We start from the raw sequence: 17,395 nt of genomic DNA, 5'->3' as shown, positions 1-17,395 counted from the left end.
GGGGGACAGAGAGAGAGGGGGACAAAGAGAGAGGGGGACAGAGAGAGGGGGACAAAGAGAGAGGGGGACAGAGAGAGGGGGACAGAGAGAGAGGGGGATAAAGAGGGGAGATAGAGGGAGACGGGTGGGAGAGAGACGGGGCAGAGAGTTGGTCAGACAGAGGGGGTCTGAGTGAGTGGGAAAGAGTGAGGGCGTCAGAGAGAGGAGGACAGAGAGAGGGGGACAGAGAGAGGGGGACAGAGAGAGAGGGACAGAGAGAGGGGGACAAAGAGAGGGGGACAAAGAGAGGGGGGGACAGAGAGAGGGGGACAGAGAGAGATAGACAGAGAGAGGGGGACAGAGAGAGGGGGACAGAGAGAGGAGGGTCAGAGAGAGGAGGGTGGGAGAGAGTGCGGGACAGAGAGAGAGGGGGAAAGAGAGAGGGGGACAGAGTGAGGGGGACAGAGTGAGGGGGACAGAGCGAGAGGACAGAGAGAGAGGAGGACAGAGTGATGGGGTCAGAGAGAGGCAGGTGGGAGAGTGCGCGGGACAGAGAGAGAGGGGGGACAGAGAGAGGGGGACAGAGAGAGAGGCGGGTGGGGAGAGAGGGGGTCAGAGAGAGGCGGGTGGGAGAGTGCGTGGGACAGAGCGAGAGGGGAACAGAGAGAGGGGGTAAAAGAGGGGGGTAGAGGGAGACAGATGGGAGAGAGACGGGGACAGAGAGTGGGGGACAGAGAGAGGGGCGACAGAGAGAGGCGGGATAGAGAGAGGGGGATAGAGAGAGGGGGATAGAGAGAGGGGGATAGAGAGAGGGGGATAGAGAGAGGGGGACAGAAAGAGTCGGAGGTAGAAGGGGTCAGAGAGAGAGGGATATAGAGGGCGACAGAGAGAGGAGGACAGAGAGAGGGGGACAGAGAGAGAGGCGGGTGGGAGAGAGAGAGGGGGTCAGAGAGAGGCGGGTGGGAGAGTGCGTGGGACAGAGCGAGAGGGGAACAGAGAGAGAGGGGGTAAAAGAGGGGGGATAGAGGGAGACGGGTGGGAGAGAGACGGGGACAGAGAGAGAGGTGACAGAGAGAGTGGGGGACAGAGAGAGAGGGGGACAGAGAGAGAGGGGGACAGAGAGAGAGGGGGATAATAAGGGGAGATAGAGGGAGACGGGTGGGAGAGAGAGGGCGGCAGGGAGTGGTTAGACAGAGGGGGTCTGAGTGAGTGGGAAAGAGAGAGGGCGTCAGAGAGAGTGGGACAGAGAGAGGGGACAGAGAGAGGGGACAGAGAGAGGGGGACAGAGAGAGGGGGACAGAGAGCGCGGGATAGAGAGAGGGGGACAGAGAGAGGGGGACAGAGAGAGGGGGACAGAGAGAGGGGGACTGAGAGTGGCTCAGATAGAGGGGGTCAGAGAGAGGGGGTCAGAGAGAGGGGGTCAGAGAGAGGGGGTCAGAGAGTGAGTCAGATAGAGGGGGTCAGAGAGTGGTGGAGAGAGAGGGACTAAAGATAGAGGGGGCACAGAGAGGGCGACAGAGAGAGGGCGACAGAGAGAGATGGGGTCAGAGAGAGGCAGTGCTAGAGAGGGGGACAGATAGGGGGGACAGAGAGAGAGGGACAGAGAGAGGGGTTCAGAGAGAGAGGGGGGAACAGAGAGATAGAGGGGACAGAGAGAGGGGGGACAGAGAGAGGGGGGACAGAGAGAGGGGGGACAGAGAGAGGGGGAGGTAGAGGGGGTCAGAGAGAGGGGGAGATAGAGGGTGACAGAGAGGGGGGAACAGTGATTGGGGCCAGAGACTGGGGGACAGAGAGAGGTGTACAGAGTGGGGGTGAGAGAGGGGGTCAGAGGGTGGTGGGATGTAGAGTGTGGGGGACAGAGAGGAAGGGACAGGGAGAGTGGGGAACAGAGAGAGGGGAACAGAGGGGGGGGACAGAGAGAGGGGGACAGAGAGGGGGTGGGTCAGAGAGAGGCGGGTGGGAGAGAGTGCTGGACAGAGAGAGAGGGGGAAAGAGAGAGGGGGACAGAGAGAGGGGGACAGAGGGAGGGGGGGACAGAGAGAGAGGCGGGTGGGAGAGAGAGGGGGTCAGAGAGAGGCGGGTGGGAGAGTGCGTGGGACAGAGCGAGAGGGGAACAGAGAGAGAGGGGGTAAAAGAGGGGGGATAGAGGGAGACAGGTGGGCGAGAGACGGGGACAGAGAGTGGGGGACAGAGAGAGGGGCGACAGAGAGAGGCGGGATAGAGAGAGGGGAATAGAGAGAGAGGGGGATAGAGAGAGGGGACAGAAAGAGTCGGAGGTAGAAGGGGTCAGAGAGAGAGGTGGATATAGAGGGCGACAGAGAGAGGAGGACAGAGAGAGGGGGACAGAGAGAGGGGGATAGAGAGAGAGGGGGACGAAGAGGGGGGAAGATATTTGGCGACAGAGAGGGGGATAGAGGGAGGGGGATAGAGAGAGGGGGGAAAGAGGGAGAGGGACAGAGAGAGAGGGGGACAAAGAGAGGGGATAGAGTGAGATGGGTGGGAGAGAGGGGGGACAGGGAGTGGGTGAGATAAATGGTGTCAGAGAGAGGGGGACAGACAGAGTGGGACAGAGAGAGCGCGATAGAGAGAGGGGGTCAGAGAGAGGCGGGTGGGAGAGAGCGCGGGACCGAGAGAGAGAGGGGCCAAATGGAAAGGGACAGAGAGAGAGGCGGATGGGAGAGAGTGGGGGTCAGAGAGTGGGGGACAGAGAGAGGGGCGACAGAGAGAGGGGGATAGAGAGAGGGGGATTGAGAAAGGGGGATAGAGAGAGGGGGATAGAGAGAGGGGGATAGAGAGAGGGGGATTGAGAGAGGGGGATAGAGAGGGGGGGATAGAGAGAGGGGGATAGAGAGAGGGGGATAGAGAGAGGGGGTTAGAGAGAGGGGGATAGAGAGAGGGGGACAGAAAATGTCGGAGGTAGAAGGGGTCTGAGAGAGGGGGATATAGAGGGCGACAGAGAGAGGAGGACAGAGAGAGGGGGACAGTGTGTGGGGGTGAGTGAGGGGGTCAGAGAGTGGGGGGATGGAGAGGGTTGGGGACAGAGAGAGAGGTGACAGAGAGAGTGGGGGACAAAGAGAGAGGGGGACAGAGAGAGAGGGGGACAGAGAGTCCGGGACAGAGAGAGGGCAACAGAGACTGGTGATAGAGGGAGGGGGACAGAGAGAGAGGAGGGCAAAGGGGGTGTAGAGGGAGACAGGTGGGAGAGAGAGAAGGGGGACAAAGAGTGGGTCAGACAGAGGGGGTCAGAGAGAGGGGACAGAAAGAGGGGGACAGAAAGAGGGGGACAGAGAGAGGGGGACAGAGAGAGGGGGGCAGAGAGAGGTGGGCAGAGAGAGCGGGACAGAGAGAGGGGGCAGAGGGAGGGCGACAGAGAGAGGGGGACAGAGAGAGAGGGGGACAGAGAGAGAGGGGTACAGAGAGAGGGGGACAGAGAGAGAGGGACAGAGCGGAACAGAGAGACGGGGAAAGAGAGACGGGGACAGAGAGACGGGGACAGAGAGACGGGGACAGAGAGACGGGGACAGAGAGACGGGGACAGAGAGACGGGGAGATAGAGGGGGACAGAGAGAGGGCGTCAGAGAGAGAGGGGGACAGAGAGAGAGGGGGACAGAGAGAGAGGAGGACAGAGAGAGGGGGACAGTGTGTGGGGGACAGAGACTGGAGGACAGAGAGAGGGGTATAGAGTGGGCGTGAGAGAGGGGGACAGAGAGTGTGGGGATGGAGAGAGTTGGGGACAGAGAGAGAGGTGACAGAGAGAGTGGGGGACAGAGAGAGAGGGGGACAGAGGGAGAGGGGGATAATAAGGGGAGATAGAGGGAGACGGGTGGGAGAGAGAGGGCGGCAGGGAGTGGGTTAGACAGAGGGGGTCTGAGTGAGTGGGAAAGAGAGAGGGCGTCAGAGAGAGTGGGACAGAGAGAGGGGGGCAGAGAGAGGGGACAGAGAGAGGGGGACAGAGAGAGGGGGACAGAGAGCGCGGGATAGAGAGAGGGGGACAGAGAGAGGGGGACAGAGAGAGGGGGACAGAGAGAGGGGGACAGAGAGAGGGGGACAGAGAGAGGGGGACTGAGAGTGGCTCAGATAGAGGGGGTCAGAGAGAGGGGGTCAGAGAGAGGGGGTCAGAGAGAGGGGGTCAGAGAGTGGGTCAGATAGAGAGGGTCAGAGAGAGGTGGAGAGAGAGGGACTAAAGATAGAGGGGGCACAGAGAGGGCGACAGAGAGAGGGCGACAGAGAGAGATGGGGTAAGAGAGAGGCAGTGCTAGAGAGGGGGACAGATAGGGGGGACAGAGAGAGAGGGACAGAGAGAGAGGTTCAGAGAGAGAGAGGGGGGAACAGAGAGAGAGAGGGGACAGAGAGAGGGGGGACAGAGAGAGGGGGGACAGAGACAGGGGGGACAGAGAGAGGGGGAGGTAGAGGGGGTCAGAGAGAGGGGGAGATAGAGGGTGACAGAGAGGGGGGAACAGTGATTGGGGCCAGAGAGTGGGGGACAGAGAGAGGGGTACAGAGTGGGGGTGAGAGAGGGGGTCAGAGAGTGGTGGGATGTAGAGAGTGGGGGACAGAGAGGAAGGGACAGGGAGAGTGGGGAACAGAGAGAGGGGAACAGAAGGGGGGGACAGAGAGAGGGGGACAGAGAGGGGGGGGTGTCAGAGAGAGGCGGGTGGGAGAGAGTGCTGGACAGAGAGAGAGGGAGAAAGAGAGAGGGGGACAGAGAGAGGGGGACAGAGAGAGGGGGGGACAGAGAGAGGGGGACAGAGAGAGAGGCGGGTGGGAGAGAGAGGGGGTCAGAGAGAGGCGGGTGGGAGAGTGCGTGGGACAGAGCGAGAAGGGAACAGAGAGAGAGGGGGTAAAAGAGGGGGTATAGAGGGAGACAGGTGGGAGAGAGACGGGGACAGAGAGTGGGGGACAGAGAGAGGGGCGACAGAGAGAGGCGGGATAGAGAGAGGGGAATAGAGAGAGAGGGGGATAGAGAGAGGGGACAGAAAGAGTCGGAGGTAGAAGGGGTCAGAGAGAGGTGGATATAGAGGGCGACAGAGAGAGGAGGACAGAGAGAGGGGGACAGAGAGTGTGGGACAGAGAGGGTAGGTCAGAGAGAGAGGGGGACGAAGAGGGGGGAAGATAGATGGCGACAGAGAGGGGGATAGAGGGAGGGGGACAGAGGGAGGGGGGAAAGAGGGAGAGGGACAGAGAGAGAGGGGGACAAAGAGAGGGGATAGAGTGAGTGGGTGGGAGAGAGGGGGGACAGAGAGTGGGTGAGATAAATGGGGTCAGAGAGAGGAGGACAGACAGAGTGGGACAGAGAGAGCGCGATAGAGAGAGGGGGTCAGAGAGAGGCGGGTGGGAGAGAGCGCGGGACCGAGAGAGAGAGGGGCCAGAGGGAAAGGGACAGAGAGAGAGGCGGATGGGAGAGAGTGGGGGTCAGAGAGTGGGGGACAGAGAGAGGGGCGACAGAGAGAGGGGGATAGAGAGAGGGAGATAGAGAGAGGGGGATAGAGAGAGGGGGATTGAGAGAGGGGGATAGAGAGAGGGGGATAGAGAGAGGGGGATAGAGAGAGGGGGATAGAGAGAGGGGGATAGAGAGAGGGGGATAGAGAGAGGGGGACAGAAAATGTTGGAGGTAGAAGGGGTCTGAGAGAGGGGGATATAGAGGGCGACAGAGAGAGGAGGACAGAGAGAGGAGGACAGTGTGTGGGGGTGAGAAAGGGGGTCAGAGAGTGGGGGGATGGAGAGGGTTGGGGACAGAGAGAGAGGTGACAGAGAGAGTGGGGGACAAAGAGAGAGGGGGACAGAGAGAGAGGGGGACAGAGAGGCCGGGACAGAGAGAGGGCAACAGAGACTGGTGATAGAGAGAGGGGGACAGAGAGAGAGGAGGGCAAAGGGGGGGTAGAGGGAGACAGGTGGGAGAGAGAGAAGGGGGACAAAGAGTGGGTCAGACAGAGGGGGTCAGAGAGAGGGGACAGAAAGAGGGGGACAGAAAGAGGGGGACAGAGAGAGAGGGACAGAGAGAGGGGGGCAGAGAGAGCGGGACAGAGAGAGGGGGCAGAGGGAGGGCGACAGAGAGAGGGGGACAGAGAGAGAGGGGGACAGAGAGAGAGGGGTACAGAGAGAGGGGGACAGAGAGAGAGGGACAGAGGGGAACAGAGAGACGGGGAAAGAGAGACGGGGAAAGAGAGACGGGGACAGAGAGACGGGGACAGAGAGACGGGGACAGAGAGACGGGGACAGAGAGACGGGGACAGAGAGACGGGGAGATAGAGGGGGACAGAGAGAGGGCGTCAGAGAGAGAGGGGGACAGAGAGAGAGGGGGACAGAGAGAGAGGGGGACAAAGAGAGAGGGGGACAGAGAGAGAGGGGGACAGAGAGAGAGGGGGACAGAGAGAGAGGGGGACAGAGAGAGAGGGGGACAGAGAGAGGGGGAGAGAGAGAGGGGGACAGAGAGAGAGGGGGACAGAGAGAGAGGGGGACAGAGAGAGAGGGGGACAGAGAGAGGAGGACAGAGAGCGAGGGGGACAGAGAGAGGGGGGGACAGAGAGAGAGGGGGACAGAGAGAGGGGACAGAGAGAGGGGGACAGAGAGATGGTTACAGAGTGGGAGTGAGAGAGGGGGTCAGAGAGTGGGGGGATGGAGAGAGTGGGGCACAGAGATAGAGGGGACAGAGAGGGTGCGGGGCAGAGAGGGATGGGGCAGAGAGAGGGTGACGAGAGGGGGGACAGAGAGCGGGGGAGAGTGAGGGGGACGTAGAGACGGGGAGAGAGAGACGGGGACAGAGAGACGGGGAGATTGAGGGGGACTGAGAGAGGGCGTCAGAGAGAGAGGGGGACAGAGAGAGAGGGGGACAAAGAGAGAGGGGGACAGAGAGAGGGGGGGACAGAGAGAGAGGGGGACAGAGAGAGAGGGGGACAGAGAGAGAGGGGGATAATAAGGGGAGATAGAGGGAGACGGGTGGGAGTGAGAGGGGGGCAGAGAGTGGGTTAGACAGAGGGGGTCTGAGTGAGTGGGAAAGAGAGAGGGCGTCAGAGAGAGTGGGACAGAGAGAGGGGGACAGAGAGAGGGGGACAGAGAGAGGGGGACAGAGAGAGGAGAAAGAGAGAGGAGCGTAGAGAGAGGAGCGTAGAGAGAGAGAGCGACAGAGAGAGTGGGACTGAGAGTGGCTCAGATAGAGGGGGTCAGAGAGAGGGGGTCAGAGAGAGGGGGTCAGAGAGAGTGGGACAGAGAGAGTGGGACAGAGAGTGGGTCAGATAGAGGGGATCAGAGAGAGGTGGACAGAGAGAGGGGCTAAAGATAGAGTGGGCACAGAGAGGGCGACAGAGAGAGGGCGACAGAGAGAGAGGGGGTCAGAGAGAGGCAGTGTCAGAGAGGGGGACAGATAGGGGGGACAGAGAGAGAGGGACAGAGAGAGGAGTTCAGAGAGAGTGGGGGGACCAGAGAGAGAGAGGGGACAGAGAGAGGGCGGACAGAGGGAGGGGGAGGTAGAGGGGGTCAGAGAGAGGGGGAGATAGAGGGTGACAGAGAGGGGGGAACAGAGATTGGGGCCAGAGAGTGGGGGACAGAGAGAGGGGTACAGATTGGGGGTGAGAGAGGGGGTCAGAGGGTGGTGGGATGTAGAGAGTGGGGGACAGAGAGGAAGGGACAGGGAGAGTGGGGAACAGAGAGAGGGGAACAGAGGGGGGGACAGAGAGAGGGGGACAGAGAGAGGGCGAGATAGAGGGGGACAGAGAGAGGGGGTTTCAGAGAGAGGCGGGTGGGAGAGAGTGCGGGACAGAGAGAGAGGGGGAAAGAGAGAGGGGGACAGAGAGAGGAGGACAGAGTGACGGGGTCAGAGAGAGGCAGGTGGGAGAGAGCGCGGGACAGAGAGAGAGAGGGGGGTACAGAGAGAGGGGGACAGAGAGAGTGGCGGGTGGGAGAGAGAGGGGGTCAGAGAGAGGCGGGTGGGAGAGTGCGTGGGACAGAGCGAGAGGGGAACAGAGAGAGAGGGGGTAAAAGAGGGGGGATAGAGGGAGACAGGTGGGAGAGAGACGGGGACAGAGAATGGGGGACAGAGAGAAGGGCGACAGAGAGAGGCGGGATAGAGAGCGGGGGATAGAGAGAGGGGGATAGAGAGAGGGGGATAGACAGAGGGGGACAGAAAGAGTCGGAGGTAGAAGGGGTCAGAGAGAGGGGGATATAGAGGGCGACAGAGAGAGGAGGACAGAGAGAGGGGGACAGAGAGTGTGGGACAGAGAGTTTGGATCAGAGAGACAGGGGGACGGAGAGGGGGGAAGATTGATGGCGACAGAGAGGGGATAGAGGGAGGGGGACATAGAGAGGGGGGAAAGAGGGAGAGGGACAGAGAGAGAGGGGGACAAAGAGAGGGGATAGAGGGAGATGGGTGGGAGAGAGGGGGGGACAGAGAGTGGGTGAGATAGATGTGGTCAGAGAGAGGGGGCAGACAGAGTGGGACAGAGAGAGCGCGATAGAGAGAGGGGGTCAGAGAGAGGCGGGTGGGAGAGAGCGCGGGACCGAGAGAGAGAGGGGCCAGAGGGAAAGGGACAGAGAGAGAGGCGGATGGGAGAGAGTGGGGGTCAGAGAGTGGGGGGACAGAGAGAGGGGCGACAGAGAGAGGGGGATAGAGAGAGGGGGATTGAGAAAGGGGGATAGAGAGAGGGGGATAGAGAGAGGGGGATAGAGAGAGGGGGATTGAGAGAGGGGGATAGAGAGAGGGGGATAGAGAGAGGGGGATAGAGAGAGGGGGACAGAAAATGTCGGAGGTAGAAGGGGTCTGAGAGAGGGGGATATAGAGGGCGACAGAGAAAGGAGGACAGAGAGAGGGGGACAGTGTGTGGGGGTGAGAGAGGGGGTCAGAGAGTGGGGGAATGGAGAGGGTTGGGGACAGAGAGAGAGGTGACAGAGAGAGAGGGGGACAGAGAGGCCGGGACAGAGAGAGGGCAACAGAGACTGGTGATAGAGAGAGGGGGACAGAGAGAGAGGAGGGCAAAGGGGGGGTAGAGGGAGACAGGTGGGAGAGAGAGAAGGGGGACAAAGAGTGGGTCAGACAGAGGGGGTCAGAGAGAGGGGACAGAAAGACGGGGACAGAAAGAGGGGGACAGAGAGAGGGGGACAGAGAGAGGGGGGCAGAGAGAGCGGGACAGTGAGAGGGGGCAGAGGGAGGGCGACAGAGAGAGGGGGACAGAGAGAGAGGGGGACAGAGAGAGAGGGGTACAGAGAGAGGGGGACAGAGAGAGAGGGACAGAGCGGAACAGAGAGACGGGGAAAGAGAGACGGGGAAAGAGAGACGGGGACAGAGAGACGGGGACAGAGAGACGGGGACAGAGAGACGGGGAGATAGAGGGGGACAGAGAGAGGGGGACAGAGAGAGAGGGGGACAGAGAGAGAGGGGGACAAAGAGAGAGGGGGACAAAGAGAGAGGGGGACAAAGAGAGAGGGGGACAGAGAGACGGGGACAGAGAGACGGGGACAGAGAGACGGGGAGATAGAGGGGGACAGAGAGAGGGGGACAGAGAGAGAGGGGGACAGAGAGAGAGGGGGACAAAGAGAGAGGGGGACAAAGAGAGAGGGGGACAAAGAGAGAGGGGGACAGAGAGAGAGGGGGACAGAGAGAGAGGGGGACAGAGAGAGAGGGGGAGAGAGAGAGGGGGAGAGAGAGAGGGGGACAGAGAGAGAGGGGGACAGAGAGAGAGGGGGACAGAGAGAGAGGGGGACAGAGAGAGGAGGACAGAGAGAGAGGGGGACAGAGAGAGGGGGGGACAGAGAGAGAGGGGGACAGAGAGAGGGGACAGAGAGAGGGGGACAGAGAGATGGTTACAGAGTGGGAGTGAGAGAGGGGGTCAGAGAGTGGGGGGATGGAGAGAGTGGGGCACAGAGATAGAGGGGACAGAGAGGATGCGGGGCAGAGAGGGATGGGGCAGAGAGAGGGTGACGAGAGGGGGGACAGAGAGCGGGGGAGAGTGAGGGGGACGTAGAGACGGGGAGAGAGAGACGGGGACAGAGAGACGGGGAGATTGAGGGGGACTGAGAGAGGGCGTCAGAGAGAGAGGGGGACAGAGAGAGAGGGGGACAAAGAGAGAGGGGGACAGAGAGAGGGGGGGACAGAGAGAGAGGGGGACAGAGAGAGAGGGGGACAGAGAGAGAGGGGGACAGAGAGAGAGGGGGATAATAAGGGGAGATAGAGGGAGACGGGTGGGAGAGAGAGGGGGGCAGAGAGTGGGTTAGACAGAGGGGGTCTGAGTGAGTGGGAAAGAGAGAGGGCGTCAGAGAGAGTGGGACAGAGAGAGGGGGACAGAGAGAGGGGGACAGAGAGAGGGGGACAGAGAGAGGGGGACAGAGAGAGGGGGACAGAGAGAGGAGAAAGAGAGAGGAGCGTAGAGAGAGGAGCGTAGAGAGAGAGAGCGACAGAGAGAGTGGGACTGAGAGTGGCTCAGATAGAGGGGGTCAGAGAGAGGGGGTCAGAGAGAGGGGGTCAGAGAGAGGGGGTCAGAGAGAGTGGGACAGAGAGTGGGTCAGATAGAGGGGCTCAGAGAGAGGTGGACAGAGAGAGGGGCTAAAGATAGAGTGGGCACAGAGAGGGCGACAGAGAGAGGGCGACAGAGAGAGAGGGGGTCAGAGAGAGGCAGTGTCAGAGAGGGGGACAGATAGGGGGGACAGAGAGAGAGGGACAGAGAGAGGGGTTCAGAGAGAGAGGGGGGAACAGAGAGAGAGAGGGGACAGAGAGAGGGCGGACAGAGGGAGGGGGAGGTAGAGGGGGTCAGAGAGAGGGGGAGGTAGAGGGTGACAGAGAGGGGGGAACAGAGATTGGGGCCAGAGAGTGGGGGACAGAGAGAGGGGTACAGATTGGGGGTGAGATAGGGGGTCAGAGGGTGGTGGGATGTAGAGAGTGGGGGACAGAGAGGAAGGGACAGGGAGAGTGGGGAACAGAGAGAGGGGAACACAGGGGGGGACAGAGAGAGGGGGACAGAGAGAGGAGGACAGAGTGACGGGGTCAGAGAGAGGCAGGTGGGAGAGAGCGCGGGACAGAGAGAGAGAGGGGGGTACAGAGAGAGGGGGACAGAGAGAGTGGCGGGTGGGAGACAGAGGGGGTCAGAGAGAGGCGGGTGGGAGAGTGCGTGGGACAGAGCGAGAGGGGAACAGAGAGAGAGGGGGTAAAAGAGGGGGGATAGAGGGAGACAGGTGGGAGAGAGACGGGGACAGAGAATGGGGGACAGAGAGAGGGGCGACAGAGAGAGGCGGGATAGAGAGCGGGGGATAGAGAGAGGGGGATAGAGAGAGGGGGATAGACAGAGTCGGAGGTAGAAGGGGTCAGAGAGAGGGGGATATAGAGGGCGACAGAGAGAGGAGGACAGAGAGAGGGGGACAGAGAGTGTGGGACAGAGAGTGTGGGACAGAGAGACAGGGGGACGGAGAGGGGGGAAGATTGATGGCGACAGAGAGCGGATAGAGGGAGGGGGACATAGAGAGGGGGGAAAGAGGGAGAGGGACAGAGAGAGGGGGGGACAAAGAGAGGGGATAGAGGGAGATGGGTGGGAGAGAGGGGGGGACAGAGAGTGGGTGAGATAGATGTGGTCAGAGAGAGGGGGACAGACAGAGTGGGACAGAGAGAGCGCGATAGAGAGAGGGGGTCAGAGAGAGGCGGGTGGGAGAGAGCGCGGGACCGAGAGAGAGAGGGGCCAGAGGGAAAGGGACAGAGAGAGAGGCGGATGGGAGAGAGTGGGGGTCAGAGAGTGGGGGACAGAGAGAGGGGCGACAGAGAGAGGGGGATAGAGAGAGGGGGATTGAGAAAGGGGGATAGAGAGAGGGGGATAGAGAGAGGGGGATAGAGAGAGGGGAATTGAGAGAGGGGGATAGAGAGAGGGGGATAGAGAGAGGGGGATAGAGAGAGGGGGATAGAGAGAGGGGGACAGAAAATGTCGGAGGTAGAAGGGGTCTGAGAGAGGGGGATATAGAGGGCGACAGAGAGAGGAGGACAGAGAGAGGGGGACAGTGTGTGGGGGTGAGAGAGGGGGTCAGAGAGTGGGGGAATGGAGAGGGTTGGGGACAGAGAGAGAGGTGACAGAGAGAGTGGGGGACAAAGAGAGAGGGGGACAGAGAGAGAGGGGGACAGAGAGGCCGGGACAGAGAGAGGGCAACAGAGACTGGTGATAGAGAGAGGGGGACAGAGAGAGAGGAGGGCAAAGGGGGGGTAGAGGGAGACAGGTGGGAGAGAGAGAAGGGGGACAAAGAGTGGGTCAGACAGAGGGGGTCAGAGAGAGGGGACAGAAAGAGGGGGACAGAAAGAGGGGGACAGAGAGAGGGGGACAGAGAGAGGGGGGCAGAGAGAGTGGGACAGAGAGAGGGGGCAGAGGGAGGGCGACAGAGAGAGGGGGACAGAGAGAGAGGGGGACAGAGAGAGAGGGGTACAGAGAGAGGGGGACAGAGAGAGAGGGGGACAGAGAGAGAGGGGGACAAGGAGAGAGGTGGACAAAGAGAGAGGGGGACAGAGAGAGAGGGGGACAGAGAGAGAGGGGGACAGAGAGAGAGGGGGACAGAGAGAGAGGGGGAGAGAGATAGGGGGAGAGAGAGAGGGGGGACAGAGAGAGAGGGGGACAGAGAGAGAGGGGGACAGAGAGAGAGGGGGACAGAGAGAGGAGGACAGAGAGAGAGGGGGACAGAGAGAGGGGGGGTCAGAGAGAGGGGGGGACAGAGAGAGAGGGGGACAGAGAGAGGGGACAGAGAGAGGGGGACAGAGAGATGGTTACAGAGTGGGAGTGAGAGAGGGGGTCATAGAGTGGGGGGATGGAGAGAGTGGGGCACAGAGATAGAGGGGACAGAGAGGGTGCGGGGCAGAGAGGGATGGGGCAGAGAGAGGGTGACGAGAGGGGGGGACAGAGAGCGGGGGAGAGTGAGGGTGACGTAGAGACGGGGAGAGAGAGACGGGGACAGAGAGACGGGGAGATTGAGGGGGACTGAGAGAGGGCGTCAGAGAGAGAGGGGGACAAAGAGAGAGGGGGACAGAGAGAGGGGGGGACAGAGAGAGAGGGGGACAGAGAGAGAGGGGGGACAGAGAGAGAGGGGGACAGAGAGAGAGGGGGGTAATAAGGGGAGATAGAGGGAGACGGGTGGGAGAGAGAGGGGGGCAGAGAGTGGGTTAGACAGAGGGGGTCTGAGTGAGTGGGAAAGAGAGAGGGCGTCAGAGAGAGTGGGACAGAGAGAGACAGACAGAGAGAGGGGACAGAGAGAGGGGGACAGAGAGAGGGGGACAGAGAGAGGAGAAAGAGAGAGGAGCGTAGAGAGAGGAGCGTAGAGAGAGAGAGCGACAGAGACAGTGGGACTGAGAGTGGCTCAGATAGAGGGGGTCAGAGAGAGGGGGTCAGAGAGAGGGGGTCAGAGAGAGTGGGACAGAGAGTGGGTCAGATAGAGGGGCTCAGAGAGAGGTGGACAGAGAGAGGGGCTAAAGATAGAGTGGGCACAGAGAGGGCGACAGAGAGAGGGCGACAGAGAGAGAGGGGGTCAGAGAGAGGCAGTGTCAGAGAGGGGGACAGATAGGGGGGACAGAGAGAGAGGGACAGAGAGAGGGGTTCAGAGAGAGAGGGGGGAACAGAGAGAGAGAGGGGACAGAGAGAGGGCGGACAGAGGGAGGGGGAGGTAGAGGGGTCAGAGAGAGGGGGAGATAGAGGGTGACAGAGAGGGGGGGAACAGAGATTGGGGCCAGAGAGTGGGGGACAGAGAGAGGGGTACAGATTGGGGGTGAGATAGGGGGTCAGAGGGTGGTGGGGATGTAGAGAGTGGGGGACAGAGAGGAAGGGACAGGAAGAGTGGGGAACAGAGAGAGGGGAACAGAGGGGGGGACAGAGAGAGGGGGGTCAGAGAGAGGGCGAGATAGAGGGGGACAGAGAGAGGGGGTTTCAGAGAGAGGCGGGTGGGAGAGATTGCGGGACAGAGAGAGAGCGGGGAAAGAGAGAGGGGGACAGAGAGAGGAGGACAGAGTGACGGGGTCAGAGAGAGGCAGGTGGGAGAGAGCGCGGGACAGAGAGAGAGAGGGGGGTACAGAGAGAAGGGGACAGAGAGAGTGGCGGGTGGGAGAGAGAGGGGGTCAGAGAGAGGCGGGTGGGAGAGTGCGTGGGACAGAGCGAGAGGGGAACAGAGAGAGAGGGGGTAAAAGAGGGGGATAGAGGGAGACAGGTGGGAGAGAGACGGGGACAGAGAATGGGGACAGAGAGAGGGGCGACAGAGAGAGGCGGGATAGAGAGCGGGGCATAGAGAGAGGGGGATAGAGAGAGGGGGATAGACAGAGGGGGACAGAAAGAGTCGGAGGTAGAAGGGGTCAGAGAGAGGGGGATATAGAGGGCGACAGAGAGAGGAGGACAGAGAGAGGGGGGACAGAGAGTGTGGGACAGAGAGTGTGGCTCAGAGAGACAGGGGGACGGAGAGGGGGGAAGATTGATGGCGACAGAGAGGGGATAGAGGGAGGGGGACATAGAGAGGGGGGAAAGAGGGAGAGGGACAGAGAGAGAGGGGGACAAAGAGAGGGGATAGAGGAGATGGGTGGGAGAGAGGGGGGGACAGAGAGTGGGTGAGATAGATGTGGTCAGAGAGAGGGGGACAGACAGAGTGGGACAGAGAGAGCGCGATAGAGAGAGGGGGTCAGAGAGAGGCGGGTGGGAGAGAGCGCGGGACCGAGAGAGAGAGGGGGCCAGAGGGAAAGGGACAGAGAGAGAGACGGGTGGGAGAGAGAGAGGGTTAGAGAGAGGCGAGTGGGAGGGAGAGCGGGACAGAGAGATGGGGACAGAGAGAGCGGGGACAAAGAGGGGGAATAGAGGGATGCGGGTGGGAGAGAGAGGGGGGCAGATAGAGGGGGACAGAGAGAGAGGCCGACAGAGAGAGTGGGTCAGAGAGAGGGGAACAGAGAGAGAGAGGGGGACAGAGAGAGAGGGGGGACAGAGAGGGGGGACAGAGAGAGAGAGGGAAACAGAGAAATGGGGGACAGAGAAATGGGGGACAGAGAGGGGAGGACAGAGAGAGGGGGGACAGAGAAAGGGGGGGGACAGAGAGAGAGGGGGACAGAGAGGGGGGACAGAGAGAGAGAGGGAACAGAGAAATGGGGGACAGAGAAATGGGGGACAGAGAGGGGAGGACAGAGAGGGGGGGGACAGAGAAAGGGGGGGACAGAGAGAGAGGGGGACAGAGAGAGAGGGGGACAGAGAGAGAGGGGGGACAGAGAGAGAGGCGACAGAGAGGGACAGAGAGAGGGGGTCAGAGACAGAGTGTGGGGGACAGAAAGAGGGGTGATAGAGGGGGACAGAGAGAAAGGGGACAGAGAGAGGGGGACAGAGAGAGAGAGGGGGTCAGATAAAGGGCGACAGAGAGAGGGTGGGACAGAGAGTGGGGGAGGTCGAGGGGTTCGGAGACAGGGGAACAGAGAGAGAGGAGGACAGTGAGAGGAGGAGGGGGTTCAGAGAGGGTCGGGACAAAGACGATGGACAGATAGAGGTGGAATCGAGAGGGGGGACAGAGAGAGGGGGAACAGCTAGAGGGAGGGACAGAGAGAGGGGACTGAGAGATGGTGACAGACAGGTTGCAGAGAGAGGGCGACAGAGAGCGGGGGACAGAGATAGGGGGAGAGAGAGAGGGGGGACAGAGAAAGGGGGGAGAGAGAGAGGGGGAACAGAGAGAGGGGGAGAGAGGGAGGGGGAGAGAGGGAAGGGGGACAGGGAGACGATGACAGAGATGGGGGAGAGAGAGGGGGACAGAGAGAGATGGCACAGAGACGGGGGGGGACATAGTGAGAGGACAGAGAGTGGGGGAGATAGAGGTGGTCAGAGAGAGGGGAGCAGAGAGACGGGGACAGAGAGAGAGGGGAAGAGAGAGGGTGACAGAGAGAGAGGGGGGACAGAGAGAGAGGGGGAACAGAGAGAGGGGGACAGAAAGAGGGGGAGGTAGAGGGGTTCAGAGAGATGGGGACAGAGAGAGGGGGACAGAGAGAGGGGGAGATAGAGGGGGTCAGAGAGAGGGGAACAGAGGGAGGGGCACAAAGAGTGCGGGAGGTAGAGGGGGTCAGAGAGAGCGGGACAGAGAGAGAGGGGGAACAGAGAGAGGGGGACAGAAAGAGGGGGAGGTAGAGGGGTTCAGAGAGATGTGGACAGAGAGAGGGGGAGATAGAGGGGGGCAGAGAGTGGGGGACAGAGAGAGAGGGCAGAGAGGGGTAAAGAGTGGGGGAGAGAGGGGTTCATAGAGAGGGGAATAGAGACTGGGGGGATGGAGAGAGTGGGGGACATAAAGAGAGGGGGAAGAGAGAGGGCGACAGAGAGAGAAGGGGAACAGAGAGACAGGGACAGAGAGAGGGGGAGATAGAGGGGGTCAGAGAGAGGGGGACAGAGGGAGGGGCACAGAGTGTGAGGGAGGTTAGAGGGGGTCAGAGAGAGGTGGACAGAGAGAGAGGGGCACAGAGAGTGAGGGGACAGAGAGGGGGGACAGAGAGAGAGGGAACAGAGAAATGGGGGACAGAGAAATGGGGGACAGAGTGGGGAGGACAGAGAGAGGGGGGGACAGAGAAAGGGGTGACAGAGAGAGAAGGGGACAGAGAGAGAGGCGACAGAGACAGTGGGACAGAGAGAAGGGAACAGAGAGAGAGGGGTCAGAGACAGAGTGTGGGGGACAGAAAGAGGGGTGATAGAGGGGGACAAAGAGAAAGGGGACAGAGAGAGGGGGACAGAGAGAGAGGGGGGTCAGATAAAGGGCGACAGAGAGAGGGGGGGGACAGAGAGTGGGGGGGACAGAGAGTAGGGGGGGTACAGAGAGTGGGGGAGGTCGAGGGGTTCGGAGACAGGGGAACAGAGAGAGAGGGGTACAGTGAGAGGAGGAGGGGGTTCAGAAAGGGTCGGGCCAAAGACAATGAAACAGATAGAGGTGGGATAGAGAGGGGGGACAGAGAGAGGGGGAACAGCTAGAGGGAGGGACAGAGAGAGAGAGAGGGGACTGAGAGATGGTGACAGACAGGTTGCAGAGAGAGGGCGACAGAGAGAGGGGGACAGAGATAGGGGTAGAGAGAGGGGGGACAGAGAAAGGGGGGAGAGAGATAGGGGGAACAGAGAGACGGGGAGAGAGGGAGGGGGAGAGAGGGGGGGACAGGGAGACGATGACAGAGATGGGGACAGAGAGGGGGACAGAGAGAGATGGCACGGAGACGGGGGGGGCAGAGTGAGAGGACAGAGTGTGGGGGAGTTAGAGGTGGTCAGAGAGAGGGGGGCAGAGAGAGGGGGACAGAGAGAGGGGGACAGAGAGAGGGGGACAGAGAGAGGGGGACAGAGAGAGGGGGACAGAGTGAAAGGGACAGAGAGAGAGGGGGACAGAGAGAGAGGGGGACAGAGAGAGGGGGGGATAGAGAGAGAGAGGGGAAGAGGGAGGGCGACAGAGAGAGAGGGGGAACAGAGAGAGGGGGACAGAAAGAGGGGGA

The sequence above is a fragment of the Chiloscyllium punctatum genome, chromosome 34 (genome assembly GCF_047496795.1).
Source record: "Chiloscyllium punctatum isolate Juve2018m chromosome 34, sChiPun1.3, whole genome shotgun sequence".
Lineage (NCBI taxonomy): Eukaryota > Metazoa > Chordata > Chondrichthyes > Orectolobiformes > Hemiscylliidae > Chiloscyllium > Chiloscyllium punctatum.
This window is presented reverse-complemented; position numbering follows the sequence as displayed.